Source organism: Myxocyprinus asiaticus, chromosome 39 (genome assembly GCF_019703515.2).
Source record: "Myxocyprinus asiaticus isolate MX2 ecotype Aquarium Trade chromosome 39, UBuf_Myxa_2, whole genome shotgun sequence".
NCBI lineage: Eukaryota > Metazoa > Chordata > Actinopteri > Cypriniformes > Catostomidae > Myxocyprinus > Myxocyprinus asiaticus.
The window spans coordinates 37,206,951-37,234,115 of record NC_059382.1 but is presented as its reverse complement, the minus strand read 5'-3'; the positions used below and the strand labels follow the sequence as shown (position 1 = coordinate 37,234,115).

Here is a 27,165-nt window from a genome sequence, read left to right as displayed (position 1 = left end):
CAAAGGGCTTTTTCTGTGAAGGGTTCTCAACTTTGGAATATGTTACCAAATGACATCTGAAAAGTGAACTCTTTTACAATAATGGTGAAGCACTGGCTTTAAAGAAACCAGAGCTTTACTCATTTTTAGTATTTTGTTATCTAATATTTTCCTTTTTATTTTTCAGATGTTTAGTGTGTTTTGTTTAGTTATTTTAGTTTTCTTATCTTTTTTTTTTTTTTAGAAAAAAGCCTATCTAGGGACCTGAGATGCAAATTAGGATGTGCAATAATCTCTATGTACAGTGCATCTTTTTTAGCTGAAATCATGTTTTTGTACTGTCCCTCCCTATACAAATAAATAAATTTACTATGAAGCGCAGAGCACTGCACACTATATATTTTTTTTCATTAAATGGCAGTCTTTGCGGTTTAATAATCACACTAGGACATATTACGATTGTAATTTTTGTGCGCAGAATTTTTATGCAGTGACATTCTTACATCAGACGGCATAATTTTTCAGTATCGGATCATTTGTACGAGTAAGAGTACAAATACGTGCGCGTAGTATTGGACCCGATTCCAATACCAATATAGGGACATCCCTAAAATTTGGGAAACACAATATAGTTACATTAATGTTCTCTTTGTAAAGGGTATACATGGAGGTTCAATAATGACTAATAATTCATCTACAAATGCTGATATGCAGTTATAACAAAACACATAAAATATGGAGACTTTCATGCAACACCTGCCAAATAGTTGAGCCATTGTACTGCACATGCAATAAATGCTTAAACATTTTTTTTACCTTAATGTAAAGTGGACACATATGAAGAATTCATTAAGGAGTTAGAAAACCTTTGTACATAAAGTTCAGTATGGTTTAATGGTCATCAGCCTTTATAATATGAAAAATGCTGCAAATGAGCATGAAATTCTGAAGTGTTCTTGTAGAGGACTTTAGGTAAATAGGAATGGGTAAGTTGGGACACCTCTAGGAGTAGCACCATTCATTTGACAAGGAAAGTGACAACACAAGTGAGTCCAGACATTACAGTAAGGAATGTAAACACAAAGCAGACTGTAGTAAAATGAAAAAATCCCTCCTTTGTATTTCACTATAATAATGTATTTCTGTTGCATTTGTGACAAATCATGAAATAGGGCATTTTGTGTTTTTGATAAAGTTTAGGTTTATGCTTTTGAATTATATTTAATATATGTATGAATAAGTGTATATATTAAGCAATAATAACATGCAAGTGAAAACGAGTACTATTTGGAAAGTATTGCACAAAAGTCAACCTTTTTATTCATGTTGTTATAATTTAACATCAATAATTTATAATGCATTTGTAAATTATTAGTCATTAATGAACCCTTTTATAAACACTTAACAAAGGGAACATGAATGTAAAGTTTTAACAAAATGTCTCGTTCATTTTACGTCATAATTTCTCTTTGTTTTAAAATTGTATTATCCAACAACCTTCTGGTTATTTCCAGGTTTAATTTAGATGTTGAGTCCCAGATTTTCAATGTGGTCTCATACTTTTGGAATCCATATATACTGAATTCTGTGCTGCTCATTACAAATAAAGATAAGAGACAAAAGGAACATTGAGATGCTTTGTAAGCATTGCTACAAGCACTGGTATAATACAGTTGAGATAGATAACAGACAGAAAAAAGTGAAGACACCCACCCCAGCAGGTCTGCCTCATACAGCAGCATGTGCACCATGTCTATCCCAGGGGCTCCTGGATGCCCAGGCGTAAACCATGCAGCAGAATCATAGTTTTGAACTTGGCTCCTGAGACGCCATTGGGTACCCTGCTAGCAGAACTTTCTCTATAAGAAACACAGGGTGTTTAAACTGGCTGTTTATTCTATCAGTGAGGGCTTAGTAGAGTGTTGAGAATCTACCGAAAGTTATTTGAAATGTATGAACATTTTCTTGAAAATAAATGCAACTTGGTTTGCTATTGTGTCATGCAATCCAATGACGTACATACAGTGTGACTTATGTGTCAAAATTCTTTCTGGGGCCATTTCAGTCTGTTATTAAGTTAAATAAATTACATGAATTGTTTCTGTACTTAAATCAGAACTTTTAAGAGTAAATGCGTCTGGAAAAGCAAAAGCATTTGTCTACCTCGTTGGAGTTATGCAATGTCTACAAGAGTTTGTATCCACGTTTTCTCTCACCTGATGCCATTGGTTTCGGACTCATCTTTTGATTCTCTCAACATGATTGGTCCACAGAAAGGCCCCTGACCTGTTCAGGAAATCTGATTGGACAGTCACACAGGCATTCTATTCTCCATTCTAGCTATGTTGTCGTAACCCTGTCGGTGTATGGAAATGAAGAAAGAAAGGAAATGAAGTAATGCACTCTCCAAGCCCACATTCTTTCGCTGTATTTCTTTTCGCTCACTCTTTGTATATCTTTGTCTTTTGTTAACGTTGAGTGTATTAATCAGTGGTGAAATGTTTTCAAACATAAGGGAGGAGTTTCACGTGCCATGATGTGCAGCTTTGAGGGCCATGTGTTAGTATGACAGAAAGAGACAGTTAAGTCAGGATAATGTTGGGATAATGATGTATATCACTTGGCGGAAGAATTGCTATTCTGACAACTATTGATAGTAAAGGTAACTATGTTACTATAAACACATTTTTGCAAAATGTAGGTTACATGGCTTGTTGTACGTAGGGCTGTCACGATTATGAAATTTGGCTGACGATTAATTGTCAAACAAATAACTACGATTATGATGATTAATTGTCTTTTTAAGGGCTTTCACGATTAATTGTCATATAATTGTCATATTTCTTAAGGTGTGCTTTCTCTGCATGTGTACTTCACACACCTTAAGAAGTCATTTTTATTTCAGTTGAAATATATAAATCAAATAATAAAATAGGGTTATGTGATTTCCTTTTAAGGCTTTGAAAACTTATGAATGACATGAAAAATAATGTTTTAAATATCAAAATATTTCTCAAACTTAAAATATGTCTCTAGTTTTGGTCAGTTTTACATTTACACTGTTGTTTTTTGAACATATATATTTTACATTATATATTTTTATAAAAATATAACAAATATTTTTTAAATATATATATTTAATTATATTTATATAATATTCTATTATATTATGCAATAGTAAAATATTTCTGTCCTAATTCTTCACCTTCACACGTTATTTTAAAGCTCTGATTAAACCCACGAGCCCTTATTTGTCATGAAGCAAAACCTTATCACTCCACAGAAATACTTCACCTCTTTGCCATTAAAGGTGCAATATGTAATATATTTACTGTACTAAAGCATAAAATTATCATAATATGTTATCAGAGATTTAGGAAACATGCTAAGTTGAAATACTGGCTTCTCCAAAAACAATGCTACAGCCAGTATATTCTACTTTGAAATGTCCATTCTGGGCCGGAATTTCTGTTTGTGTTTTGGCCTGTGTGATCCCGCCCACTGCCCATTTCCCAATAGTATTTCGACAGCCCGGGTTGCCAGAGTTGAAACAAGTTAGCAGGCAAACACAGCGCACTGCAGCCATGGAAGCCAGCAATACATCGAGCTAACATTGACAGAGTATTAAAAATCCACATGAGCTGGTTTATAATTTGCAAACAATAAAAACATTGCAAACGTATACATTAGCTGATGAACTTACAGTGTAAGGCTCGTCACTTGCCATTGTCAGTTTGCTCATTCCTGTTGCGTGTCCTCAACCTGGCAAAAAAACCTTTTCACTCACGCTTCCGCATTACACATCCGGGAATTTGCATGTGATGAAGTCATACGAGTTTATGCAAACAACATTATGCGAGGCCATACGAAATAGTCAACTCGTAAATTATGTACGAATTTGCATGAGATCGGGTTGCACGTTCTCTCGATGCGACAATCTTACAAATATATCATTAGAACAATTAAGTTAAAGAGTATATAACCATACCATACGGGCATAACACATTCTTATTAAAAGTGTCAACGTTTGTTGTAGCAACAGAATAAAGCCAGAGAACGCTCGGATATGCTTTTATTGCCTGTTGTACGTAAGTGGGTGGAATTTTCAGACGGTACCTTATGTACGACAAGCAATGACAGCGCATCCGAGAGTTTGCTGGCTTTATCCTGTGGCTACAAAAACATTGACTCTTTTAATTCAAATGTTTTGTGCCCATATGGTATGGTTAAATACTCTTTAACTTAACTGTGCTAATGATATATTTGTAAGATTGTCACATCGAGAGAACATGACACAATGACAAGAAATGCAACTGCAAATGCAAAAATGAAGTCGCAATTTCGTGATATAAACTCGGAATTGCGTGATAAAAACTCAAAACTGCGATATTATATCTCACAATTGCGAATTATAAAGTAGAATTTGAGAGAAATAAAGTCGCAATTCATGCAGTTGCAAGTTTATATAATGCAATTGTGACTTTATTTCTCGCAATTAAATACATTTCGCCTAGAATAAACCCCGTAATTTCATTTAGCAAAAAATGTTGCCACAGTCACACAATTTTCATGAGAGCAGGCTGTAAACATTGGTGTCTTTTACAATATTTCTGTTCCCACCGTTCAAGGAAAAAGCATTCAAGGGATATTACAGGTTCAATACAATTAAGGCTCAATCAACAGCATTTGTTCCATAATATTGATTTACAACAAAAATTTGTTTCGACTCATCCCTACTTTTCTTTAAAAAAAAAAGCAAAAATCGAGGTTACTCACTGAGCTGAATTTTTACAGTTCATTCACCTCTGCTGGATCTGACGGCGCATTTCGGCGGCTTCTCCCTCCTCTGCACTGGTGCACTGCAGAGAACGCTCCTGGGCGCTTTGGCAGAAAAAAAGAGAGTATATTTTCTGAAAGAGCTTTTCCTCTAAAAGAGTATATTTCTCTAAAAGAACGGCACGCACGGAACGTCTTTTTAAAGACGCGTCTTTTTAAAGATGCCTTTCCGATTGTGTGTTATTCCTGGTTGCGGTCGTTATCTCTCAACTTCGGATGGTCATGATCGCTGTCTTTTGTGTCTGGGCGCGACCCACACGGAGGCAGCATTTGTGGATGGTTCATGTTCTCACTGCGAGAACATGACCATGGCAACGTTGCGGTTGCGGCTTGCTTTTGTAAGAAAGCATTGGGGTCGATTTGGGAACCCCAATGGGATCGCCTCCGCCGGGTATCCCCCCGCAGACCTCCCATTCCCCAGCACGCTCGTCTGCCCCAGTCGGGCTTCCGGATGAGTCTGCCGGCTTGTCTCACGGCGAGTCTGGCCTTTTGTTCGGAGCCCGCGAAGATGATGAGCTCTCGAGCGCAGCATCGGAGAGCGGGCTTGTCCAGTCGGACGCAGAAGCCTCAGCTGGGCTCCCCCCTCGGGGACGATTGCCCAGTCACAGGCTGATGCAGAAATGATGGACATCCTTCCCAGGCGGCCACGAACGTTGGGTTATAGTGGAACCCTCCGCTCTCCCCTGAACCCTCGTGGCTCGATGATTGGTTCCTGGGCTCGTGGCGCCACTCAAAGCAGCTACGCCCCACTCGCCTTTCTTCCCAGAAGTGCATGAGGAGCTGACGAAATTGTGGGAGGCACCTTTTACTGCCCAGCCCCGATTCCGCAGTTCCCCCGCCCTCACTACCCTCAATGGTGGGGCGGCCAGGGGCTATACGGCGATTCCCCCGGTGGATAAGGCGCTCACGGTGCAACTATGCCCACAGAGCGCCGCCACCTGGCGCGGACACCCTATAGGATCACGTCGTCCCTGACGGCTAAAGCCTACAGCGCTTCTGGACAAGCCGCCTCTGCCCTGCACGCCATGGCTCTCCTGCAGGTCCACCAAGCCAAGGCGTTGAAAGAACTGCATGTGGGTAGTTCTGCACCTTATTTGATGCAGGAACTGCACTCAGCAACCGACCTCGCTCTCCAAGCGACGAAGGTCACGGCGTGGTCTCTCGGGCGGACGATGGCCACATTAGTGGTCCAGGAGCGCCACCTTTGGCTCAACCTGGTTGGGATGGGTGTGGCCAACAAGACACGGTTTCTTGCTGTCCCCATTTCCCAGGCTGGTCTATTCGGCGACACCATCGAGGACTTTGCCCAGCAGTTCTTGGTGGTGAAGCAGCAGACGGAGGCTATCTGGCACATCCTGCCCCGGCGCGGCTCAAGATCCCGCACCCCGTCTGCTCGTTGCCAAGGGCGTCCCCCTGCGGTGACTGCACCCGCTCTGCCGCAGCCCGCTCCTTCGGCCCGGCCCCGGCGTGGAGCCCACCGCAGGAAGCAGACGCCACCCGTCTCACAGTCAGCGGCCAAGAACCCCACTCACCTGGAGCTGGTAAGAAGACCACTCCATCCCCCGGTGGAGGGCCGGGTGGAAAATCTTTTGTCGCCTTTTTGTTTGATTTTGCCGCATGCCCAAGTGGCTGCAGTACCTAACAGTTCAGCAAAAGAGCGGTTTCTTTCCTCCCTGGGTCACATACCCGGTGTGCACGGTCATCATCACGACTACCATCCACGGGTTTTTCCTTGCAGGATTGGCACTCCAGCGGTGGTCTTCCTGCCCCTGAGCACCCAGCTGTGGTACACAATGTGCCCTGATGTGGCAGTCTCCACGGGTTACAAGGACAGTCCTCTTCCTCCCCCATCCCAGGCTGTTCCGGGGGTGGTCACAAGGAGCCAGGTAAGTGCTTTGATGTCCCTAGACTCAGCATGGCCATGACGTGGTGTGGTACCTCGAGCTCCGCCCCGCCACGAGGCCCCACCTGCCGGTACGTCCGACGACGTTGTCCCCTTGGTCCCCCTTGCGCAGAACTTGGATGTGTGGCTTGCACTTTCCAATCCATCATGATGGCCGATCCGGACCGTCCGACTACGCGATTCAGTTCGCCAGGTGCCCGCCCAGGTTCAGCGGTATACACTTCACCTTGGTCAAGGATGAAAACGCTGCTACCTTGCACACGGAAATCACTACCCTCCTATAGAAGGGTGCGATAGAACCTGTTCCTCCGGCCGAGATGAAGAAGGGGTTTTACAGCCCCTATTTCATCGTACCGAAAAAGGCGGTGGGTTGCGGCCAATCTTGGACCTGCGAGTACTGAACCGGGCCTTACACAGACTCCCGTTCAAGATGCTGACGCAAAAACGCATTCTGGCGAGCGTCCGGCATCAAGATTGGTTCGCGGCGGTAGACCTGAAGGACGCGTACTTCCACGTCTCGACCCTTCCTGCGGTTTGCATTCGAGAGTCAGGCATATCAGTACAAAGTCCTCCCTTTCGGCCTGTCCCTGTCTCCTCACGTCTTCACGAAGGTCGCAGAGGCAGCCCTTGCCCCATTAAGGGAGGTGGGCATTCACATTCTTAACTATCTCGACGACTGGCTAATCCTAGCTCACTCTCGGGACATGTTGTGCGCACACAGGGACTTGGTGCTCTCACACCTCAGCCGACTAGGGCTTCGGGTCAACTGGGAAAAGAGCAAGCTCCTCCCGGTTCAGAGCATCGCTTTTCTCGGTTTGGAGCTGGTCTCTTTGACAGTGCGCCTTACGAATGAGCGCGCCCAGTCGGTGCTGACCTGTTTGAAGGCGTTCAAACAGAAAACAGCAGTTCCACTGAAACTTTTTCAGAGGCTCCTGGGGCATATGGCATCCTCAGCGGTAGCCACCCCGCTCGGGTTGATGCATATGAGACCACTTTAGCACTGGCTTCAGACTCAAGTCCTGAAATGGGCATGGGTTTTGGGCGAGGTGTGGTCTCTGCGGTGTCCTCCCCTTGGGAGGGACACCCCCCGACTAGACCTGGCGGCCCAGTCGGATAATCCCCCTTCTTTTTTAGGGAGTGGAAAAAGAGAACGGGAAAAGAGGCCACGACTGGGTTAGCCTGTCTCTATCTTTTGGGTAGTTGACTTGTCCCCAAAGAGCCGTTCGACACTCATAACTATGCTGGGGGAGGTTACGTGTCGACCTGGTATGCTGGCTACGAGGCACACAGTGGTCTGCCCACCACACACCGCCAGTTCACGTAACACAGTTCAGCCAGTTGCGGCGTTTTATATAGGGACCCCTAGTGTCACTACATCGACACAACATCGAGTGAGTGACAGATAGGGAACGTCATGGTTACTTGTGTAACCTCCGTTCCCTGATGGAGGGAACGAGATGTTGTGTCCCTCCTGCCACAACACTGAACTACCCGCTGAAATGGCCGGACCTTGTCTCGGCTCCTCAGCATAAAACCTGATTGAGTGAATGCATACCAGCTCCTTTTATACCTGTATGTCCGGGGGAGTGGCATGCAAATACCACTCGACAATTTTCATTGGCCTTTTATCAAAGACCAGAGGTGTCTCGGGCTCCCAAGAGTGACCCCTAGTGTCACTACATCGGCACAACTTCTCGTTCCCTCCATCAGGGAACGGAGGTTACGCAAGTAACTATGACTTTTGTAATTAATGAAAGCGAAATATGGCTGTGATGACTTTTGGTCCTTTAACTTGTAATTAGACCAGTAGTGTCCATTAAGTAACATTAACATTGATTAAATATTTATCTTTCAGTGTTTACTTGATCCTGGCCCTTCACTGAATAATGCACTACTCCTCCTGTCTGTCAATTTTATCCTTGTTACCATACCTTTTAATCAGCTGTATATGTATATTTTCCTATATTTAATTGTCATGTCATGCTCTTGTTTCCTTATTCTTGCCATGCTCCATTAAAAAATAAAGAATAAAAGACTGAAGTAATGTGTTTATTTATGAAGTACTAATAATAATAATACAAAGGTAGCTAAGTACAAATGCTGATAGACTAGAAGCTATTTACAGTAAATAGCAACAAAAAGCATCTTCTTTGCACTAAGTGTGAATAGTGTTAGATATTATTTGCACTCCCAATTAAATACTAATATGCAGTATAGGGGCATCTTTGCAGTGTGTTTATTGTATTTATTTAGAGTCCCACACCATCCCCTACCCCTTAATGGTAATGGCTTTACTGCAGTAACCATATATTACCATGGTATTTTGTAGCAAAGTAACCACAAAATTAAACATGGTTACTATAATATTACTGTAGTAACTCCATGGTTAATTGCATGAAAATTACGGCTTCCACTAAAAAAACATGGTTACTACCAAATATTATTATAAAATCATTCTTTGATTTCTCTAAAGAATAGTTGTAAAGCTGGCAAGACATCTCTTCTTTTGTAAAAAAAAAAAAAAAAAAAAATTTTGTATTGAAGATTTAAGAAGTATTCGATGGATAAGTGATGCAGACAAGTAACATTTGTGGTATAAAGCTGTTAGTGCATTATGATAATGTATTCCCTTGTACTTTGTTTTGTATTGTTATTATGTTGGCTTGGCAAAGCCAACATACTGATCTACTATTTAAAATTATTATTATTATTATGTTGGCTTGACAAAGCCAACATACTGATCTACTATTTCTTCTTCTTCTTCTTCTGAGCCAAAATTTAAACAGTATCTCCTCCTAGAGCTTTCAAGCTACAAACACCAAACTCGCCACAGACCTTCAGACTGGTCTGTCTAGGGTTGCTGTCTCTTTTCTAACTGTATCGGACTTCCGAACAGGATTGATTTTAAATTGACTCCCATTCAAGGTGTGAAAAATTTTCCCTGTAATAACTCATTTAGAGGATTCAATCTACTTCCTATAACTCCACCACTCATACTTTCTATCTATCACTCCATCAGTCTCTTTTGATCTTTCCTTCACTCCATCACTTTAACACCCTAGCAACTGCATGCAACCTAGCAACCATTTAGTGCACCCTAGCAACCAAAACCCATTGACTACCATTCAAAATGGCTTAGATGGATATCTCCTGATCAGAATAGAGTCTTCAGGTTTGACTCAATACATTCAGTCCAGCAAGCAGCCTTTTTAGGATCAACCTGACAACTTCCTAGCAACCAGATGGACTTACCCTAGCAACCGTATTGAAAAACACATCTCTCTGAACCACAACATCGTAGAGACTTCAACTTTGGCTTATTTAACTCAGATCAGCAAGGAGCCTTTAAATGTCATGCTGGACAATACTTAGCCATACCCTAGCAACCATTTAGTGCACCCTAGCAACCAAAACCCATTGACTGCCATTCAAAATGGCTTAGCTGGATATCTCCTGATCAGAATATCATAGAGTCTTCAGGTTTGACTCAGTACACTCAGTCCAGCAAGCAGCCTTTTTAGGATCACTCTGACAACTTCCTAGCAACCAGATGGACTTACCCTAGCAACTGTATTGCAAAACACATATCTCTGCACCACAACATAATAGAGACTTAAACTTTGGCTTATTTGATTCAGACCAGCAAGGAGCCTTTAAATATCATACTGGACAATACTTAGCCACACCCTAGCAACTATTTAGTGCACCCTAGCAACCAAAACCAATTGACTTCCATTAAAATGAGCTTAGATGGATATCTCCAGATCAGAATATCATAGAGACTTCATTGTTGGCTCGAATGACTCAGGCCAGCAAGCAGCCTTGTTAGTATCACCCTGGAAACTGCCTAGCAACCAAATAAGCTCACCCTAGCAACCAAGTAACAAAACATATATCTCTGCACCAGAACATCGTAGACACTTCCAGTTTCGTTCATTGGACTCAGGGTAGCAAAGAGCCTTTTGAGTATCACCTTGGTAACTACCTAGCAACCAGATGAAGTTACCCTAGCAACCAAGTTACAAATCACATATCTCTGAACCAAAACATCGTAGAGACTTCTGGTTTAGTTCATTTGACTCAGGCTAGCAAGGAGCCTTTTGAGTATCACCTCGGTAACTGCCTAGCAACCAGATGGGGTTACCCTAGCAACCAAGTAACAAATCACATATCTCTGAACCAGAACATCATAGAGACTTTGGGTTTCTTTCATTTAACTCTGGGTAGCAAGGAGCTTTTTGAGTATCACCTTGGTAACTGCCTTGCAACCAGATGGGGTTACCCTAGCAACCATATAACAAATCACATACACTATATTGCCAAAAGTATTCGCTCACCCATCCAAATAATTGAATTCAGGTGTTCCAATCACTTCCATGGCCACAGGTGTATAAAATGAAGCACCTAGGCATGCAGACTGCTTCTACAAACATTTGTGAAAGAATGAATTCCAGCGTGGTACTGTGATAGGATGCCACCTGTGCAACAAGTCCAGTCGTGAAATTTCCTCGCTACTAAATATTCCACAGTCAACAGTCAGTGGTATTATAACAAAGTGGAAGCGACTGGGAATGACAGCAACTCAGCCACGAAGTGGTAGGCCACGTAAAATGACAGAGCGGGGTCAGCGGATGCTGAGGCGCATAGTGCGCAGAGGTCGCCAACTTTCTGCAGAGTCAATCGCTACAGACCTCCAAAGTTCATGTGGCCTTCAGATTAGCTCAAGTACAGTGCGTAGAGAGCTTCATGGAATGGGTTTCCATGGCCGAGCAGCTGCATCCAAGCCATACATCACCAAGTGCAATGCAAAGCGTCGGATGCAGTGGTGTAAAGCACGCCGCCACTGGACTCTAGAGCAGTGGAGACGCGTTCTCTGGAGTGATGAATCACGCTTCTCCATCTGGCAATCTGATGGACGAGTCTGGGTTTGGCGGTTGCCAGGAGAACGGTACTTGTCTGACTGCATTGTGCCAACTGTGAAGTTTGGTGGAGGGGGGATTATGGTGTGGGGTTGTTTTCAGGAGCTGGGCTTGCCCCCTTAGTTCCAGTGAAAGGAACACTGAATGCTTCAGCATACCAAGAGATTTTGGACAATTCCATGCTCCCAACTTTGTGGGAACAGATTGGGGATGGCCCCTTCCTGTTCCAACATGACTGCGCACCAGTGCACAAAGCAAGGTCCATAAAGACATGGATGAGCGAGTTTGGTGTGGAAGAACTTGACTGGCCTGCACAGAGTCCTGACCTCAACCCGATAGAGCACCTTTGGGATGAATTAGAGCGAAGACTGCGAGCCAGGCCTTCTCGTCCAACATCAGTGTCTGACCTCACAAATGCGCTTCTGGAAGAATGGTCAAACATTCCCATAAACACACTCCTAAACCTTGTGGAAAGCCTTCCCAGAAAAGTTGAAGTTGTTATAGCTGCAAAGGGTGGGCCGACGTCATATTAAACCCTATGGATTAAGAATGGGATGTCACTTAAGTTCATATGTGTCTAAAGGCAGATGAGCGAATACTTTTGGCAATATAGTGTATCTCTGCACCAGAACATCGTAGAGACTTCTGGTTTCATTCATTTGACTCAGGGTAGAAAGGAGCCTTTTCATTGTCACCTTGGTAACTGCCTAGCAACCAAATGGGGTTACCCTAACAACCAATTTGCCATTCAGAAAATCAAGCAAGGGGTAGGGTTGCATAGGACTTTTTGCAGCTGGCCGTCTATTGTATGATGTTCCTTCTTGTCTGTCTGACTGTAAGACCTTCAAACTTCCAACTCTTCAAACTTTTTTAAACTTTCAGACAAGGCTTTGTCAAGCCAATGTAAAGTTTGTCTTCAAACTTTACTATCTAGTTTTTATTTGTTATTATTGTAAAATTGTTATTATTGTAAAAAAAATAGAGTTCAAAACAGTGTTACTATGAATGCAAACTTTAATACAGTGAAAAAGACACTCTATTAGCATAAAATATATATAAATAAATCAAAATTTCCAACATTCTTTTGAATGTCCATGTACTAAAATAAAGTATTTGATGCCATGAGTGTACCTTCATTTACTATTACTATTATTTTGAATGGCCATGGAAAATGAAGCAATGTGATAACAATTTTACCTGGTCGCAAAAAGTAGTCCGTTAATTTACCTGATGAACTTTCACCTTTTGCTGACCCTTTATACTTCGCAGAGCTAATGTGTGCTTCTAAATCACTTGCACCTTTATTAGCAACTGACACATAAGTGCCAGCTTTCCATGTCATACATTCTGCTTCCCACGGATCTCGACCTGGACGAAAGCATGGGAATTTTTTGTGCAAATCTTCTGTAAATTTGCACTTTCATTTGGGCATTGTTTCCACTCAGCTGTCTTTTGCTGCTACTGTCAAGCAACTGTTTGATGCCGAACACAACAGCGCTTCGCTGTTTTTCCTCTTATAAATTGACCAATTGGTGTGCGAGAAGGCGGGACTTACAAAGACGGGTTAAAGCAATGCAAATATGCGTGCGCACACAATGAAGTATTAGACCAGATGCACATCATTATGCAACTAAAGCCGAATCCCGGACATTTTTGCAAATGTAGAAATCCCGGCCGGACGCTTTTTTAAGGTCCGGAAAAGAGGACATATGGTCACTCTACTATCTACACATTCTTACTAGCTCCTTTTGTTGTTGGAGATATCTCCAAATTTAAGATTCTAGTACTTATTCTGTTTTTGATATCAACTGTTCACTTCTGACTATTTAGATAGTTACTAGTGCTTATTTATTAGATACTAGTATTTATCATTAGGTACTAGTACTTATTATTTAGATACCAGTACTTATGTAGTAGATACTAGTGCCTATTTATTAGACACTAGTGTCTTTTCCTATTGTTACTAGTAACATTTCTTATCTTACTATTAACAATTGCTTTTTTACCCATCAAATGCAATGACTAGTCAGAATGGTGACTATAGAGTAGAATTAAAAATCTTACTAGTAAAATAAAAAATCTTACCAGTAACATTAGGAATTAGTACTAGTATCTAATGAATAAGTACTAGTATCTAATTAATAAGTACTAGTAGTGTCTATTGAATAAGTACAAGTATCTATTGAATAAGTACTAGTATCTATGGGATAGTATGCATAAGTACTAGTATCTATTGGAATACATACTAGTATAGGTGATATCTGAACCACAGATCTCCATAGGAATCAATGGCAATATTACTAGTAACTATGGAATAGTTATACTTGGAATACATACTAGTCCGCTTCAGCATCCTGATTCCCCACAGCACTTCGGCAGGAGTTGCATATCCTTATAAGCAATTGTATATTGTTATATTGTGTGTATATATATATATTTATAATTATATATAAATATACAATTATAAAAGAGTCGCGTACGTGTTCGCGTCTTTTTAAAGATGTCGTTCCGTAAGTGTTCCTTGTGCAAGAGATCAGCATGAGAGCTGCATTCACTGTCTGGGCCACACCCACATAGAGTCAGTTCTCATGGAGACAGGCTGCCCTCACTGTGAGGGCATGAGTCTCAAGACGCTTCTCTCGTTCTGAGGGACGATTCAGCCTTCTGCGCCCTCCCACCCGCCTCTTCTGTGACACCCGAGAGATCACAGGAGGAGGCATGGCAGGGCCGCGAGGTCGAGCAGGATAAAATTGAGGTAGTCCTCATGCCAGCACACGCCCCGTAAGCCCCTCAATCTCCATGTAACGCATCTATGAGCGCACGGCCTCGTTTCGTTCAGTGGTTCTGATGCTGGGGATGATGACGATGTCATGTCTCTCGCTGCATCAAGCAAGTGGTCAGTGGATGACTCTTCATCGGTATGCCAGCACTGGGAATACTTCTTTTAAGAGCTTGGTTGGTATTGGATCTAAGAAACATGTTGTGGCTTTTGTTGTTTCGATAAGTTTTGTTAGCTCTTCATGACCTATGACAGCGAAGGATTGAAGTTGCATGTGAGGAAAATTATGAGACACTGTTTTCTGAGGTACTGTGACAGATGATTGCATAATTCCAATTTTATTTCTGATTATTTCAGTTTTATCAGTAAAGAAATTCATGAAGTCATTACTATTCTGCTGTGACGGAATATCTGGTTCAGTCGATGCTTTATTCCTAACCAATTTAGCCACAGTACTGAATAAACACCTAGGATTGTTGTGGTTATTTTCTATGAGTTTGCTAAAATATGCTGACCTGGCTGCTTTTAGTGCCTGTCTGTAGCTACAGACACTATCCTTCCATGCACCACGAAGTACCTCTAATTTTGTACTCTTCCACTTGCGCTCCATTTTCTGAGCAGCTTTCTTGAGAGCATGAGTGTGATCATTGTACCATGGTGCAGGGCTTTTTTCTTTAATTTTCTTTAATCGAAGGGGGGCGACACTATCGAGAGTGCTAGAGAAGACTGTATTTATATTTTCTGTTATTTCATCAAGTTCTAGGCTTTGGGGTTTACTGAGTGTATGAGATAGATCTGGAAGATTATTAGTGAAGCTATCTTTAGTGGTTGAAAGAATAGTTCTACCTGAATGATAGCATGGTGTAGATTGAGTAACATTAGCTGATCGCAGCATACAAGAGACGAGGTAATGATCCGAGATGTTATTGCTCTGGGGCAGAATTTCTATATTATCAACATCAACTCCATATGACAGAATTAAATCTAGCGTATGATTATGGCAATGAGTTGGTCCTGTTACATTTTGTCTGACTCCAAGAGAGTTGAGAATATCAATTAATGCTAATCCCAATGTGTCATTTTCATTACCTATGTGAATGTTGAAGTCACCAACAATTAAAGCTCTATCTACAGTGACTACAAGATCTGATAAAAATTTGCTAATTCACCAAGGAAATCAGAATAAGGCCTGGGTGATCTATATACTGTAGCAAGGGTAAAAGACAACAGAGTTTTTTGTAATTTATATATATATCTGACGGTGTCACATTAAGCATTATTAGTTCAAAAGTCTTAAATTTATATCCTGTCCTCTGAGTAACACCAAAAACTTCACTGTAAATTGTAGCAACACCTCCTCCAGGACCCTTCAGACAAGGCTCATGTTTATAACAATAACCACTGGTAGAAGATTCATTTAAACTAATATATTCATCTGGTTTAAGCCAGATGTCAGTCAAACAGAGCACATCCAAACAATGATCTGTAATAATTTCATTTACAATTAGTGCTTTGGTAGAAAGAGATCTAATGTTTAGTAGCCCTATCTTTATATGGTGTTTATCTTTAATTTGTTTGTTTTGTTCAAGTCTGACCTTAATACATTTTTTTTCTAAATGATTTAGTGAGGGTTTTGTGTTTGGTAGTTTGGGGAACAGACACAGTCTCTATATGATATCTAGGTGATACAGTCTCTATGTGTTGTAGTTTATGTGACCTGTGTGATGTCTCAAGACAGCTAGCAGACGTTCGGATGAACCGGTTTGTTTGCTTCCTGGCCTGGGCCCCAGTTAGTCAAATACTATCATTATGGAGGGATGGAGTCCGTCTCTCTTTAGCAGGTCAGGTCTACCCCAAAAACTCTTCCAATTGTCTATAAATCCTATTCTATTCTCCAGACACCACTCAGACATCCAGCCATTCAGTGACACTAATCTACAATAAACCTCATCACCATGATGAGCAGGGAGGGGGCCAGAGCATATTACAGTGTCTGACATCATTTTTGCAAATTGACACACCTCTTTAACATTATTTCTAGTGATTTCCGACTGGCGAAACCGGACATCATTAGTGCCGACGTGAATAACAATTTTAGAAAATTTAAGTTTAGCATTAGCCAGCACTTGTAAATTTGATTTGATATCAGACGCTCTGGCACATGAAATGCATTTAACAATAGTGGCTGGAGTCTCTATTTCCACGTTCCTTACAATAGAATCACCAATAACAAGGGCTCTTTCAACATGATTCTCAGTGGGTGCATCACTGAGTGGGGAGAATCGATTGGAAACCCTAACAGGAATGGGAGAGTGGTGTCGCTTTGCTGTGCGAGTATGCCGCCGAGACGTCACCCAAACGCCCTGCTGCAGGGGCTCTACAGCCGGAACCAAAGTGTGTGTGTTGCTCTCTGTACTGCCCGCATCCAAAACAGTATCTACCGGTTTCTCTTTCTCACTGACCTCCACTAGCATTCCCATGCGTGCCTCTAACTCATGAACCTTCTCCGTCAACCTGACTAATTCCTTACATTTATCACATGTGAGTCCCTCACAGCTGATGGAAGAGGATATTGTAAACGTGTGACATACAATGCAGGAAGAAATAACTTGAGCGGATGCCATGACTTACCGCAGTTGTTTGTTGTTGTTGTTGTTGGTTGTTCCTATGTGGTGAGGGTTTGAGATCGATGTGAATCCCTCACACAATTGTTTGTTGTTATGGTTGTTCTTGATAAGTGGTGTTTTGAGATGGATGCAATAATCCGTTTAACACAGAGGAGAAAAAAACTGGTGCGCACTGTAAAATGTACGCAGTTTAATTGCGATAAAAATAGAAAGCGGAGTCACGTGGAAAATGCACGCAGTTGAATCGTGATAAGAGAATAATGCGGGGGAAACCCGATGCGCGCTGAAAAATGGCAGATGTTAAGGAATAAAGGCTGAAAACAGATAGATAAGCGATGCTAAAAAAAGCTAGCAGGCTACAAACACAGAATCAAGCTAGACGCCAGCAGCAACAGGTAAAATACACAAAGATGAAACAGTAGAAAAGTGGAAAAACCCGAAACACGCTGTAAAATGACAAAGGATAAAAAGTCGAATGTATGAGAATAAGAATAAGCAATGCTAAGCAGGCTACAAACACTCGTGCAGCATGCAGTCAGGAACAGGAAGTCCAGTGACGAACACCATTTTCCAGGCCAGAGCGCCATCCACGAGATGCCTCTACGCACTAAAATGGAATGTTTTCACTGATTGGTGTCTTTCACATGGCAAAGACCCAGTAAACTGCCCCATAAATGAAATTCTCATATTTCTTCAAGAGCGATTAGACACACCATTGGACGCCATGCATTCGGTCTCAGACATTTGGCTCATTGGTTGCTTCCACCTGAGAGAGCCCCTCCCTGGTTTCATATTGAACAGGATATCCTTGCCCCTATTTCGCCATTACAAAGCCTTTCTATAAAATTTACCGGAGAAGTTAAGTCACACCCCGTTATCTCGCATTTGCATGTGGTTTGGACAAAAGTGTCCAGAGTGTTTAATTCAGACATTTATTGAAATGTTGCCTCAAGCATATGGCTGAACCCTAAATTATGTATTAATAAATCCCCTTTCTATTGGTCAGAGTGGATTGTGAGGGGGGTTACTACACTCGGTAACCTGTATGAGAGTGGAGTGTTGAGATCTTTTGAGAATTTGGTTCATCATTTTGGGATTCCCAGATCTCAGTTTTATAGGTATTTACAGTTGCGCCACCTGCTCTGTATTGTTTTTGGGAGTAGAGACAGAGACTCTGGGAGAGGAGATTACTGCTTTTGGAAAATTTCATGAGGCATCAGTGTATTACTAGACTTTGTATTTTGGGCGATGGGGCGGTCATAAATTTGGGGGACAAATATATAAAAAATTGGGTTCTGACTAGTATTATGATTGGCAGACAAATTATTTTAAGAGGTTGGAAGTTGGACAGAGCGCCATCATTTCCAGAGTGGTGTGTGGAGATGGGGAGGGTGGCAGCTTTTGAGGAGGTGGCAGGTAGAAGGCTGGGGTTTGGGGACTTGTTTTTCAGAAAGTGGGGTAGGTATTTGGCAGTTTTGGGGGACTCTTGGGGAAGGTATGGGGAGAGAGAAGTTTAGTTTAATTATGTATGTTTATTATATATATAAATATATATATATATATATATATATATATATATATATATATATATATATATATACATATATATATATATATTTGGTTTGTTTGTGTATTATTTTATGTGACCACAGGGGTGTTCGTTGGGGGTTAGGGTGGGGTTGGTGTTTGGGGAGAGATATTAGTGGGGGTTAAAAGTTAAATGTTGATTCGGTGTGTATGTGTTGTTTTTCTCTGTTGTGTTTTTTCTTTGAATCATTAAAAAATTTCAATCACAAAAGAGCGATTAGACGCAACACTCACTCCATCAATGCTCAAAGTTTATGTGGCGACTATATCTGCGTATCACACACCTGAAGCCCGCGCCACTATAGGCAAACATAATTTAATCAAAAAGTTCCTTAGAGGAGCAAGATTATTAAATCCACCTCGGCCGGCTACAGTCCCGACTTGGGACCTAACTTTGGTTCCCTGAGACGAAGGGAACGAGACACTGCGAACGCTGGCCGCACTAAAGGACTCAGAGTTCTTTTGAGGTGTGAGCGATGCGCTCCTTGTTCCTCAGTCAGAAAATTCGTAGGAATGGTGTTTGCCCGCCAGCTTATATTTTTTATTTGTACTTATTTTTTGATTTTCTCCACTTTTCTCCCCAATTTGGAATGCCCAATTCCCATTGCGCTATAGGTCCTCGTGGTGGCGTAGTGCCTCGCCTCAATCCGGATGGCGGAGGATGAATCTCCGCGTCTGAGACCATCAATCCATCCAATCCACAGCCAATGTTAGAATATTGGAATTACTGTAGAGAGGTTTCAACTAGGTCAGGTGGAAGGACACTCCCCATATGCGTTAGGAAACGCAATGTCTCGTTCCCTTCATCTCAGGGAACCGAGGTTACGTATGTAACAGAGCCGATTTCTGTCACTCTAAAGTTCAGGGTATCAGCTTAAGGTGACAAACTCTTGATGATGTTCTTTGTATACACATACCGACCATGAGCTCTTCCCACTTCATTATTGTGGTAAACCTCACACTGAAACACTCTCAAGTGAACAGTGATGGAAGTAGGCCGCCACTTACAGCGGAAAGATTATAGTTGAATCTGTGGAACTCTCATAACCATAGCTCATTTTATTCAAGGCAGTAGTTTGTGTGTCAAAAAAAAAAAAAAAAAAAAGATAGCACTTTCATTTATGGCTTAGAATATGAGGTGTTGAGATTACTATGCCACCACGAGGACCCAGTGCGCATTGGGAATTGGGCATGCCAAATTGGGGAGAAAAGGGGAGAAAAAAAAAAAAAATTGGTTTTCTTTTATCACGATAACGCAATTATATTAATATACTGAGCAAATGCTGCCATTTTTGCCATGTGCCATGTTTGATATACTGTATACTATGATATTTACATGATACTCTAAAGTACAAATACAAAATAAAAAGTCGGTCACAAGCTGCACATGCAGGTGTTGAACTTACTGAACTTACTGCTGACAAACGATAAAATGTATTAGCAGGTTTTGTTTCAATTAATTGAATGTAAATATACAGTTCACCGAGTGCTCTGTTTGTACTAAATATCATGTTACTGTTTTGTTGAGTGAGAAAACACTCTATCCTTTCCATGCGGGAAACGTCTGAATGATTCTGAGTGAATCGCGAATTGATTCAGACCGTTTTGCAAAGGTTTGAAAACTTTATTGAAAAGAACCGACTTAAAAGAGCAATTCATTCACAAATCGGGCAACGCTCATTCTAATTCTTATCAAGTGACAGAAAGTACTTTTAAAAGATTGTAGCCTGTCAACAACCCATCTTTATGAAATAGTGACTTACTGAATAGCAGTAACCACCATTTATTTAATAACTCCCGCTTCAGTTCCATTCAACATCTGGGCAATTCAGAACACAAAACATTCAGGGCAACATTCGTTTTTATTTCTCTAGTCAGAATGTTTTAAACAAAATTTTTTTTTCTAAGAATATTGTTTTATTTGGTAATTAATTTTGAGTTTTTTCTTGTCACTTCCCATACTTTTAGTCTAAAGCAATATCCCTTTAACTAAAGCCAGTTGCTTAAAGGTGCACTCAGTATTTTTATTTTTTATTTTTTATCATTTTAAAAGTTTTATTTCTGAAGAAATGAATTATTTTGAAACGTATACAAAATTATGACCACTCTCATAAGATTAAGACTCCTGTTGTATCAGTAACCTAACAAAAGTGGTTTTATTCTACACGGAGAGGGTCCCCTCATGGGTGCTGCCATGTTAGGATCACATGACCAGCCAAATACCACTCAGTTATTTAATATTTTTAGTTAAAGATGAAATGAATCCTGTCTGACAATGAATGGTGAATTTCTACAATGGCATCAGTAACTAAAAATTATTGTGTTTGAATATTGCTTCATCCCAGTTCATCACATTTTTTAAGAAAAAAGGTTAAAAATGTTAAACAATCATGCAAGTTCATTCTCAATTCCTCACTGAGCAATGGCTAACTAGTAGTACTAGCAGTGAGTACCATTCCCTATCTGTCACTCACTCGACGTTGGTGTCGATGTAGTGACACTAGGGGTCATTCTTGGGAGCCCAAGACACCTCTGGTCTTTGATAAAATGCCAAAGAAAATTGGCGAGTGGTATTTGCATGCCACTCCCCCGAACATACGGGTATAAAAGGAGCTGGTATGCAACCACTCATTCAGATTTTCTCTTCGGAGCCGAACGGTCATGCTCACTGAGCCGAATACTAATGTTCATTCACCTCTGCTGGATCTGACGGCGCATTTCAGTGGCTTCTCCCTCCTCTGCACCGGTGCACTGCAGAGAATGCCCCTGGGCGCTTCGAAAGAAAAACTAGACAGTATATTTTCTGAAAGAGCATTTTTCCCCTCTAAAAGAGTATATATTTCTCTAAAAGAGCGCACACACGGAATGTCTTTTTAAAGAAGCGTCTGTTTAAAGATGCTTTTCCAATTGTGTGTTATTCCTGGTTGTGCTCGTTATCTCTCGCCTTCTAACGGTCACGATCACTGTCTTTCGTGTCTGGGCACTGCTCACGCGGAGACAGCGTTCGTGGATGGTCATGTTCTCATTGCGAGAATATGTCAATGGCAACGTTGCGGTCGCGGCTCACCTTCGTAAGAAAGCGAGCCACCCCAGAGGCTCCCGCCTCGGTCCTTTTACCCACGGGTTTGAGGCCAGCGCGGCTAGCACTGGGGGCAATTTGGGGACCCCAATGGGACCGCCTCTGCCGGGTATCCCCCCGCGGACCTCCCATTCCCCAGCACGCTCGTCTGCCCCGATCGGGCTTCCGGGTGAGTCCGCTGGCTCATCTCAGGGCGAGTTCGACCTCTTATTCGGAGCACGCGAAAGTGATGAGCTCTCGAGCGCAGCATCGGAGAGCAGGCTCGTCCAGTCGGAAGCCTCGGCTGGGCTCCTCCCTTCGGGGTCGATCGCCCAGTCACATGCTGACGCGGAGGTGACGACATGCTTTCCCGGGCAGCCACGAGCGTCGGTTAGAGTGGATTTCACCGCTCTTCCCTGAACCCTCGCGGCTCGGTGATTGGTTCCTGGGCTCACGGCGCCGCTCAAAGCCACGCCCCGCCCTGTTCCTTTCTTCTCGGAAGTGCATGAAGAGCTGACAAGGTCACGGGAGGCACTTTTTACTGCCCGGTCCCGATCTTATCAGCTTCCCTGCTCTCACTACCCTCGATGGTGGGGCGGCCAAGGGTTATTCGGCAATCCCCCGGTGGATGAAGGCGCTCGCGGTGCACCTATGCCTGCAGAGCGCCGCCACCTGGCGCGGGTGCCCAAAGCCCCCGTCCAAGGCCTGTAGGTTTACGTCGTCTCTGACGGCCAAGGCCTACGGTGCCGCTGGACAAGCTGCCTCCGCCCTGCACGCCATGGCTCTCCTGCAAGTCCGCCAATGCGCTAAAGGAACTGCACGAGGGTAGTTCCGCCCCGGGATTGATGCAGGAACTGCGCTCGGTGACCGACCTCACTCTCCGAGCGACGGAGGTCACGGCGCAGTCTCTCGGGCGGACGATGGCCACACTAGTGGTCCAGGAGCGCCACCGTTGGCTCAATCTGGTCGAGATGGGTGAGGCCGACAAGACACGATTCCTTGCTGCCCCCATTTCCCAGGCAGGCCTATTCGGCGACACCGTCGAGGACTTTGCCCAGCAGTTCTCGATGGTAGAGCAGTAGATGGATGCTAGCCGGCATATCCTGCCCCGATGCAGCTCAAGATCCCGCACCCCATCTACTCATCACCAAGGGTGTCCCCCTGCGATGACTGCACCAGCTCCGCTGCAGCCCGCCCCTTCGGCCTGGCCCCGGCATGGAGCCCACCGCAGGAAGCAGACGCTACCCGTCTCGCGGCCGCCCAGAACCCGTGAAAGGCTTCAAAGCGCCCTTGAGACGGGCGACCCAGGGACAACGAAACCCGCTGCTCTGGAGCTGGTAAGCAGATCTTCATCTTTTTGTTACCTTTTGCATTTAATTGCGCTGCATGCCCAAGTGGCTGCAGTACTCAAGAGCTCAGCAAGAGTGGTTTCCTTGTTCCCTGGGTCACGTATCCGGTGCGTATGGCTGGCATCATGACCACCGTCCACCACTCCATTTGGCAGGTTGGCGCTCCAGCGGCGGTCTCCCCCCCTGAGCCCCCAGCTGTGGCACAAATCCGCCCCCGATGTGACAGTCTCCACGGGTCACGAGGACAAGCCTCTTCCTCCCCTGTCCCAGGCTGTTCCGGGGGTGGTCACAAGGAGCCAGGTAAGTGCTTCGATGTCCTCGGACTCAGCACGGCCACGACGTGGTGTGGCACCTCGAGCTCCGCCCCGCCACGAGGCCCCACCTGCCGGTACATCCGATGACGTTGTCCATTTGGTCCCCCTTGCGCGGGACTTGGACGCATGGCTTGCGCCTTCCAGTCCATCACGAGGGCTGGTCCGGACCCTCCGACTCGGCTGTGCGATTCACTTCGCCGGGCATCCGCCCAGGTTCAGCGGTGTCCACTTCACCTTGGTGAAAGACAAAAACGCTGCTACCTTGCATGGAGATCGCTACCCTCCTATGGAAGGACGCGATAGAACCTGTCCCTCCAGCCGAGATGAAGAAAGGGTTTTACAGCCCCTACTTCATTGTACCGAAAAAAGGCGGTGGGTTGCGGCCAATCTTGGACCTGCGAGTACTGAACCGGGCTTTACACAGACTCCCGTTCAAGATGCTGACGCAAAGATGCATTCTAGCGAGCGTCTGGCATCAAGATTGGTTCGTGGCCGTAGACCTGGAGGATGCGTACTTTCACGTCTCGATCCTTCCTCAAACACAGACCCTTCCTGTGGTTCACGTTCGAGGGTCAGGCGTATCAGTACAAGTCCTCCCTTTCGGCCTGTCCCTGTCTCCTCACGTCTTTACGAAGATCGCAGAGGCTGCCCTTGCCCCGTTAAGGGAGGTGGGCATTCGCATTCTCAACTATCTCGACGACTGGCTAATCTTAGCTCTCTCTCGAGACGTGTTATGCGCACACAGGGACCTGGTGCTCTCACACCTCAGCCGACTAGGGCTTTGGGTCAACTGGGAAAAGAGCATGCTCCTCCCGGTTCAGAGTATCTCTTTTCTCGGTTTGGAGTTGGACTCAGTCTCCTTGACGGCGCACCTTATGAACGTGCACGCCCAGTCAGTGCTGGCCTGTTTGAAGGCGTTCAAACAGAAAACAGGGGTTCCACTGAAACTTTTTCAGAGGCTCCTGGGGCATATGGCATCCTCGGCGGTGGCCACCCCACTCGGGTTGATGCATATGAGGCCACTTCAGCACTGGCTCCAGACTCGAGTCCCGAGACGGGCATGGCACCACGGGACACACCGCGTGGCCATTACGTCAGTCTGTCACCGTCTTTTCAGCCCTTGGACTGACCTCTCGTTTCTACGAGCAGGTGTTCCCCTAGAACTGGTCTCCAGGCGCGTCGTGGTCACGACAGACGCCTCCAAAATGGGCTGGGGCGCTGTTGGCAACGGGCACGCAGCCGCCGGCCTCTGGACGAATCCGCAGCTGCGTTGGCACATCAACTGCCTCGAGTTACTGGCAATTCTGCTCGCCCTGCGGAGGTTCTGGCCGTTGATCCAGGGCAAGCATGTGCTAGTTCGGACAGACAGCACGGCAGTGGTAACATATGTCAACCACCAAGGCGGTCTGCGCTCCCGCTGAATGTCACAACTCGCCCGCCGTCTCCTCCAATGGAGTCAGCAGCACCTCAAGTCGCTGCAAGCCACTCACATCCCGGGCAACCTCAACACTTCGGCGGACGCGCCATCACAACAGGTTACCCTCAAGGGAGAGTGGAGACTCCACCTTCAGGTGGTCCAGCTGATTTGGAGTCGATTCGACAGGCACAGGTGCACCTGTTCGCCTCCCAAGAATCCTCCCCACTGTCCACTCTGGTACGCTCTGACCGAGGCCTTCCTCGGCATAGACGCGCTGGCACACAGCTGGTCCCCTGCCATTCGCAAATATGCGTTTTCCCCCAGTGAGCCTGCTTGCACAGACCCTGTGCAAGGTCAGGGAGGACGAGGAGAAGGTCGTCCTGGTAAGCACCCTACTGGCCCGCCCAGACATGGTGCTCGGACCTCACGCTCCTCGCGACAGCTCCCCCCGGGCAAATTCCCCTGAGGAAGGACCTTCTTTCTCAGGGAAGGGGCACCATCTGGCACCCGTGCCCAGACCTCTGGAATCTCCATGTCTGGCCCCTGGACGGGATGCGGAAGACCTAAGCTGTCTTCCACCTGTGATGGTAGACACGTTCACTCAGGCTAGGGCTCCCTCTACGAGGCGCCTGTATGCCTTTAAGTGGCTTCCGTTCGCTAAGTGGTGTTCTTCCCATCGGGAAGACCCCCAGAGATGCGCAGTCAGATCAGTGCTTTCCTTCCTGCAAGAGAGGTTGGAAGGGAGGCTGTCCCCTTCCACCTTGAAGGTGTACGTTGCCGCCATAGCAGCACACCACGACGCAGTCAACGGTAAGTCCTTAGGGAAGCATGATCTGATCATCAGGTTCCTAAGAGGCGCCAGGAGGCTGAATCCCTCCAGGCTCCACCTCGTTCCCTCATTGGACCTCTGTAGTTTTTCAGGGTCTACAGAGAGCCCCCTTTGAGCTTTGCAGTCAGCCGAGCTTAAGGCACTCTCCTTGAAGACTGCCCTCCTGACTGCGTTCACTTCCATCAAGAGGGTAGGTGACCTGCAAGCATTCTCTGTCAGCGAAACGTGCCTGGAGTTCGGTCCGGGCTATTCTCACGTGATCCTGAGACCCCGACCGGGCTATGTGCCCAAGGTTCCCACCACTCCTTTTAGGGACCAGGTGGTGAACCTGCAAGCGCTGCCCCAGGAGGAGGCAGACCCAGCCCTGTCATTGTTGTGTCCGGTGCGCGCTTTACGCATCTATTTGGATCGCACGCAGAGCTTTAGGGTTTCTGAGCAGCTCTTTGTCTGCTTTGGTGCACAGCGGAAAGGAAGCGCTGTCTCCAAGCAGAGGATCGCCCACTGGCTCATTGATGCCATAACTATGGCATATCTTGCCCAAAACATGCCGCCCCTGGTAGGGCTACGAGCCCATTCTACCCGTGGTGTAGCGGCTTCTTAGGCCCTGGCCAGAGGTGCCTCTCTAACAGACATTTGCAGAGCAGCGGGCTGGGCAACACCCAACACCTTTGCAAGGTTCTACAACCTCCAGGTGGAACCGGTTTTGTCCCAGGTAGTGGCACGCAACACAAGCGGATAAGCCCGGGATAGCCGGCTGGGTGTATCGCTTGCACATAGCGCCTTCCACCTCCTTTTGAGCTGAAGACGTGCGCTGTTAATTCCCAGTAGTGTTCACAAAAGTTGTTCCCTGGTTGACTTCCTCCGAGCCCTGTGGCAGTCGAGTTTTCAGAGATACTCGCTGCCGGCCCAGTACACGTGCTAACTAAGAGCCCGGTTCTGGGGTAGGTGCTCCGCATGTGGCGGTTCCCTGTAAGGCTAACCCCATGCGATCTATATCTTCCACTAATTAATTTCCCTGCTGGCAAACTGCGTCTTCCTTGGGCAGAGCCCCTCTGCCCCAGTCTTCATGTTGTAGTAACTCCTCCCCCATTGGGCAGGATCTACCTTGAAGGCTCTTCACATGGTTGGAAAGACCATGTGATGTATTCTTCCACTTAAATATCCCCCCCTCTCTTGGGGCGAGGTGTGGTCTCCGTGGTGTCCTCCCCTTGGGAGGGACACCCCCCGACTAGACCTGGCGGCCCAGTCGGATAATCCCCCTTCTTTTTCAGGGAGTGGAAAAAGAGAAGGGAAAAGAGGCCACAACTGGGTTAAGCCTGTCTCTATCTCTGGGTAGTCGACTTGTCCCCAAAAAGGACCGTTCGACACTCATAACTGTGTTGGGGGAGGTTACGTGTCGACCTGGTGTGCTGGCTATGAGGCACACAGCAAGTCTGCCCACAACACACCGCCAGTTCACGTAACACAGTTCAGCCTTGTGGCTTTTTGTATAGGGACCCCTAGTGTCACTATATCGACACCAACGTCGAGTGAGTGACAGATAGGGAACGTCATGGTTACTGGTGTAA

The 27,165-nt window shown here is 44.9% G+C and overlaps 1 long non-coding RNA gene across 1 annotated transcript in view; it reads left to right on the top strand.

Annotated features, from left to right (window-relative positions):
• Nucleotides 1-2,453: 2,453 nt before the first annotated feature.
• LOC127429528 (uncharacterized) overlaps nt 2,454-27,165 on the top strand; it is a 36,328-nt gene continuing 11,616 nt past the window's right edge. The window contains exon 1 of the long non-coding RNA XR_007895302.1: nt 2,454-2,641. This is a non-coding gene — a long non-coding RNA (uncharacterized LOC127429528). The remainder of the gene's footprint in view (nt 2,642-27,165) is intronic.